We start from the raw sequence: 7566 nt of genomic DNA on the forward strand, positions 1-7566 counted from the left end.
AGTTGCACATGTATTAATTGAGAGAGAGAGACATGGAAACATAATAGATTGAAGAGAGAGAGAGATGGAAGCAGAATAGATTGATTGGACATCTCAACCTATTGCCATTAACAGGAATCGAACCCTCAACCTTCGGATTGACAGGCTGCAACACTACCTATAGTGCTATAGCTTTGACCAGGCTGAGGTTGTCTGTTGAAGATAAAACTGAACCAGTGAAAGCAGCCGATCTACAAGCTCAGAAACACGTTGCTATCTGAAAAGTTTTGAGATTGTAGATCGGCTATTTTCAGAATGAAGTATGTCATACATTGCAAAAACAGACCTTCTCAGATAAGCAATTAATGTTGTGTTTATCAATTGCATTCATTAATACAGTGTTGTTGTTTGCAATGCACTTTAAATGAAGTCTCCACCAAGTGAGGCTTGAACCGGCAACCTTGATGTTGTGAAACATTCACTTAAGCGGGAAGCCATTGGACCAACAGACCTGATACAGTGAAAACGGAGGTCAGACAGATGATACCATTTCACGCAAATAACTGAAAAATCCTGGGTTTAAGTGTTTTTCAAACTGCTCAAAAATGCGGACAATCTAAGGGCGGAGAGAGAGACATGGAAACGGAATAGATTGAAGAGAGAGAGACATGGAAACAATAGATTGAAGAGAGAGAAGGATGGAAGCAGAATGGATTGATTGGACGTGTCAACCTATTGCCATTAACAGGAATCGAACCCTCAACCTTTGTATTGACGGGCTGCAATATTACCTATAGTGCTATAGCTTTGTCCAGGCTGAGGTTGTCTGTTGAAGATAAAAGTGAACCAGTGAAAGCAGCCGATCTACAAGCTCAGAAACACGTTGCTATCTGAAAAGTTTTGAGATTGTAGAACGGCTATATTCAGAATGAAGTATGTCATACATTGCAAAAACATACCCTCTCAAATAAGTATTTCAGGTTAAGTTTAACAATTGCACATGTATTAATTGACACAATCATGTTGTGTGCAATGCAACTTTAATGAAGTCCGCATTAAGTGAGGCTTGAACTGGCAACCTTCAGGTTGTGAGGCACACGTTTAAGGGAGAAGCCATTGGACCAACAGACAAGAACCTGTGAAAAAGGAGATCACACAGATGATACAGTTTCACGCAAATAGCTGAAAAATCCTGGGTTTAAGTGTTTTTCAAACTGCTCAAAATTGCGGACAATCTAAGGGCGGAGCTTACTGGTCAACGTGATACATGTGTTCCTCATGAGTCTAGGCACATGTGTAAACAGGTTTAATGGCTGTCGGCCAAACGAGGCATGACTTTTGCCTGTTTAAAGTTTGCACTTTCAAAAAATCGCTATAGCGCCCCCCTTTGACCAATTGGAGTAAGATTGGTTTCAGTAATATTTGGAATGACCCTCAACATTACCGCAAAGTTTCAAAGAAATGTGAGTCTGCATGTATGTGTTAGGGGCAGATGAATAATTGTCATAAAACTGCAATATTCATTGGCTCATTAAAGCTTCATTTTTTCACTTATGGAAAATCCTCGCTGCTTGTTTGTCGGCAAAGGTCCAAAGTTCATGTGTAAAACGTTTCGTGCAGATTACTCAAAAATCCCAGGAGGAGATAGGTTTTAACTGTTTTTCATATAATTCAAAATGGTGGGAGATCTAAAGGTCAGAGGTCAAAAGTCAGAGGGTTAAAGTTGTTCATCATGAGTAGACGCATGTGTGTATTGAAGTTTTATGGCTGTAGGTCAAACAGGGCATGAGTTGTACCTGTTCAAAGTTGGCATTTTCAATTGAGTGCTATAGCGCCACCTTTTGACGAAAGATTGTGAGATTTATTTCTTGATAGTTTTTCATGACCATCTACCATATGGCCGAGTTTCGTAAAAAGCGACAGCACGGTTCACCCAGAACTGCGAAAAGTGGCGGAAACAGAAGAATACCTACAATAATAAAACAGGTCCAGAGCTGAGCTCTGGCCCCGTAATGAAATGCACTTCATAAAAGGGAAATGGTCAGTTGACAAAGTTTGTGATATATAACAAAGTACAATATTGTCTTAAAATACACAGATGATGCATTTCATACAAACATCTCCCTCCTTTTCAGAAACAAATAGTACATTTAACTCAAAGCTGTGACAAAGTTGCAAAGGGAGATTTGTTAGTGCTTCAATTTGCTTTTTGATTATCTTGCTCATCAGCTTCATCCAAATGACATTCCTCTTCTTCCTCAATATCAGATGTTTCCTCAGTTTCAGTCTGAATTAACTTGGGTTGCAAATTACAAAGCCCAGCACAAATACTTACAATGTCATCAACATGTTTTACCCTCCCAGGAATCACATAACTGACAATTTTAAAACATTTGAACCTTCTAATTGCACGCTCGACATGGATTCTGACATTTGCTAAGCGTCTTGTTCCCACAACTTCATGCTCAGGAAGTTATTTGAGGCCGCGAGTAAAGGCTGGAAGAGCCAGAGTCACCCCTGGGGGCAATATATCAGAGATGTTGAACCCACGGTCTGCTAAAATTTGATCACCAGGAATCAGGAGTTCCAGAAGCCCACTGTTCTTTGTGATAAAAGTGTCACTGGCCCTTCCACCAAACAGTTTTGATGTGAACATAACATAACCATTCGGGGCAATGCAGTATAAGACTTTGTAAGTGTTATGATGTTTGTAGTTTGTTATCTTTTCCTTAAGTGTTTTGGCCTTTGTACAAATATTTCTGTACAGTCTATTATGCATGTTGCTTTGGGATAATTTACACTGAAACAGGAAGGCATTATTCTTTTGAGAGTATCTCTGGGCAACCACGCAATCACCTTTTCCCTCATAAACCTAGCAAGTTTTGGTCTCCAAAGTGAAAAGATGTTACATGCTGAGCTCCTGCTTACTCCAAATCGTTTACCCAAGTCTGTGAACATCAAACAAAGACGTAGCCTCATTAAAACAAGTAAGAGCTGGTCGTGGACTTCTAAATAGGTAATCTTTGGAGGTGGGAGAATATCTATGACGGCATGCAAAAGCTGCCAAGAACTTTCAATCCCTATGCCTGTGTAAAATTTGGAATCTTTGTCATCCAGGTCATATGCTGACAATGATGGTGTAGGATCAGTTTGTGTTGCCCTGTTGCGCCTTGTCTTGGTAGTTGAGTAGTTGTGCTCAGTAGGCCTATCGGGCCACTGGGTGCCGATGTCACGCTACACAGCCAGAGGCATGACATTTTCCACATTGGATGTGGTGTCTTCAGGTGCTGACGTGGTGTCTTCGGGTGCTGATGTTGTGTCTTCAGGTGCTGCTCTTAATGTGTTGCTGCTTAATGGCTGAGGGCATCTTCTCTTAGGGGGGGCTGTACCAGACTGCATTCTCCCCTATGAAAACAAAATAAAAACAAACAGTGCTTACATTTTTTTTACTTATTTTGGAAATAAATTAAACAACATGTTGAACCAAAAACAATCATTTTGAAGGGGAAAAAGATCTAACGTACGTGATAGACATTTTCCACATTGGATGTGGTGGCTTCAGGTGCTGCTCTTAATGGCTGAGGGCATCTTATCTTAGGGGGAGCTGTACCAGACTGCATTCTCCCCTATGAAAACAAAAGAAAAATAGCTTAATTTTTTTTATTTACTTTCAAAATAAATTAAACAACACGTTGAACCAAAAACAATCAAATTGAAGGGGAAAAATATCTAACGTACGTGATAGACATTTTCCACATTGGATGAGGTGGCTTCAGGTGCTGCTCTTAACGGCTGAGGGCATCTTCTCTTAGTGTGGGCTGTACCAGACTGCATTCTCCCCTATGAAAACAAAAAAAACGGTGCTTACATTTTTTTATTTACTTTCAAAATAAATTAAACAAGACGTCGAACCAAAAACAATCAAATTGAAGGGGAAAAAGATCTAACGTACGTGATGGACATTTTCCACATTGGATGAAGTGGCTTCAGGTGCTGCTCTTAATGGCTGAGGGCATCTTCTCTTAGTGGGGGCTGTACCAGACTGCCTTCTCCCCTATGAAAACAAAAGAAAAAGAAACTGCTTACATTTTTTTACTTATTTTCTAAATAAATTAAACAACATGTTGAACCAAAAACAATCATTTTGAAGGGGAAAAAGATCTAACGTAAGTGATAGACATTTTCCACATTGGATGTGGTGGATTCAGGTGCTGCTCTTAATGGCTGAGGGCATCTTATCTTAGGGGGCGCTGTACCAGACTGCATTCTCCCCTATGAAAACAAAAGAAAAAGAAACAATGCTTATTTTTTTTTACTTATTTTCTAAATAAATTAAACAACATGTTGAACCAAAAACAATCATTTTGAAGGGGAAAAAGATCTAACGTACTTGATCGACATTTTCCACATTGGATGTGGTGTCTGCAGGTGCTGCTCTTAATGTGTTGCTGCTTAAAGGGTAAGACCACTTTAGTAGACGTTTGGGTTGTGTAGTTACCTTGCCATGATGTAACTCCAAAGGTGGGCAAGAAATAAAAAATAATTGCTCCATTGATTAGAAATTGATAATTCAAAATATGCTCCTCATTGACTTACATTGTACGGTAAAACAGCTCTCAAAGTCACTCTTTTAGCACATAAATGAACCCAAACATAGCTGATTCAGACAATATAGAGCATCACCAAACCCAGTACTGTTTGTTTTTTTAATAAAAATGTCAACTTCCTGTTGATTTTACTATTTGAAGATCTGGATCCGGATCCGCCGATCCAGTCCGGGTTTTCTACTTATTAAAAATGGCAAAATCAACAGGAAGTTGACATTTAAAAAAAAAACAGTACTGGGTTTGGTGATGTTCTATATTGTCTGAATCAACTTTGTTTGCGTTCGTTTTTGTGCTAAAAGAGTGACTTTGAGAGCAGTTTTACCGTACAATGTAAGTCAATGAGGAGCATATTTTGAATTATCAATTTCTAATCAATGGAGCAATTATTTTTTCTTTCTTGCCCACCTTTGGAGTTACATCGTGGCAAGGTAACTACACAACCCAAACCTCTACCAAAGTGGTCTTGCCCTTTAATGGCTGAAGGCATCTTCTCTTAGGGGGGGCTCTACCAGACTGCATTTTCCCCTATGAAAACAAAAGAAAAAGAAACAGTGCTACATTTATTTTTATTTTTTCAAAATAAATTAAACATGTTGAACCAAAAACAATCAATTTGAAGGGGAAAAAGAACGTACGTGATATTTATATCCTAGTAGCAAAACTGGATATGGGTGTTCTTTTGTTGGCCTACCATCCGGGAAGTGTACTCCACACACCTTAAGATGGAATAAAGAAAAGATTAATAGTAAATACTGGTACCACATATAACTCAACAATACATAAACTATTGTCCACTAAATGGTTTCATGTCATAGACTTTCATAGGAAGCTCATCAACATTCAGCCACTGTTGTGACTGAGTCAACAGTCACTCTGTTCATTTGGTTCCATTTACACCCTGACAGAGTTGTGTAGGTTGGGGCAACGTTTTATAAAATTGAAAAGAATATATTATTTTATTATTATTATTATTATTTTCAACTCCAGACCTTTTAAAATGTGTACACTAAATGCATTTGTGTATCCCCTGTTACATAAGTGGCTGAATACAACATAAAAACAGTAGTGTTTGTGTTCATTAGACTGCCATAGTTTTATCAAATAAGGTACTATTTAATCACAATAACGCCACAGGTGGTTTATTTTTGCACACACAAGAGCAGCAGCTTAGCATACTACTAACAATGATGTTATTAACGTTAGCTGAACTTAGATAAGATAACATGTTTCAACCATGTAGCTCTGGTCCATAGCGTTAGAAGGAGTTCTCCTTAACGCCATGGTACTTTGCCTGCATACCAACGGGATCGCAGGCTGCTCAGCCTCTCGTCTCGAGTAATAAAAAATACACTTTGGCTACTCACCAAAACAAAGACAGTTTTAAGATGTTGAAAACATACTCTACTTAGTGGGAACACTTGGAGCCCCCCACCTCACGTCTAGAATACACTTTTTGGACAGAAAATAAATATTTCACCGGAAGGAAAAAAATGTTTTAGTTACTCCACCGCTCCCCCTACAGATCTGGTCAATGGAATATTTCCATTGACCAGATTTTTCCTTCGGTTAAATACTTTATTTTCTGGGCAAAAAGTGTATTTTAGACGTGAGGTGGGGGGCTCAGAGTGTTCCCACTAAGGAAAGTAGGCTTACAACATCTTTAAACCGTCTTTGTTTTTACATTACTAATCAATATCGTGTATAAGTCAAAGTTAAGTCGTGAAATAAATTCAGAAATTAAAAACTTTTAACTATTTTGATAACAGGGATACAAAGTGGCAAAATTAGCCTATCTATGTGTCTTAATAAACAGCATGTCATGCATGTCATGTCATGCCTGTCATGTCATGGCAGCAGTGTAATGATGATTGATGTTTGATTTAGTTCCGCTCTACAGATGACAAGGAAGTAGCAATAAATCAAAAATAAATGCCTTAGGCCTCAGATGATCACTGAGCTCAATAACAACATATGAGGATGTAGTTATGGGGTTTTCACTTAAAGTTGATTTTGGGATAAATCCAATTAGAAAAAGAAACTAGAAATACTGCATGGTGGTTGCATGTCTCTTCTGCCAGTTGCTGTTTACATCTGATTCTGTCCAGAAATATAACAGTATTTGTAGTGAATGAAAACTTTGAAGGAATTTAGTGGAACTTATTCTGTGAGGTCACAGTCACCCTTGACCTTTAACCTTTGACAACCTACTTCGACTCAGTTCAGGTGTCATGACATGTCATGACAGTCACTCAAGAAGTTCCTGAGATATCATGTTCACAAGGTTGGGACGGATGGACGGACGGACCAAATGGAAATTCTACCCCACCTTAGCAGGGACATAATAATCATAAAGCAGGGAGCTTGGTTACTATGGAACTATGGATACAGGGTAACCATAGTTTAACCAGGATATCTGCAGTGTATATGTTTATCATGTAGCATACAGAAAATGTATTATACATGGCCTTATTAATCTGTTCAGAAGAAACAAATAATTAGTGGAACTGGTTGCATCTTTGTGTTGCAATCAGCCGCAGCTGTTGAGGCCGTGCTCAAACATACGGACGGACGGACGGACAGACAGACATACACACAAAGTCAGTCCTTGGAGTGGCTAGCACCACTCAAAAAATAGTTCTTAGAGAAGTTTAGTGGGCTAACTGAAAGCAGCAATGGAGAAAAAAAAGACTCCATACCCTAGCTCTGGTCCAGTGCACTAGTTGCACCATGTGTTGCATTGATTTCCTGAAGACAATGTTAACAGTCCAGAGAATGTCTCGCCCTCTGTATGTTTGAGCTTGTTAGAGAGATGTGTGTGTGTATACATTTTTTGTTGACCTTAGATATTGCTGCTGTTCCTCTATCTATGCAGAGCTGCACATTTTGTTTTTGATGGTTGTTTACATCATTGGAAAGCCTTTTCATGGCCATGTTGAGATTATATAGTTTAAAATATATTGAGATTGTGTGTCTAGAACTT

This window comes from Gymnoscopelus braueri (genome assembly GCF_963280865.1).
Source record: "Gymnoscopelus braueri genome assembly, chromosome: 10".
In the NCBI taxonomy this organism is placed as follows: Eukaryota; Metazoa; Chordata; class Actinopteri; order Myctophiformes; family Myctophidae; genus Gymnoscopelus; species Gymnoscopelus braueri.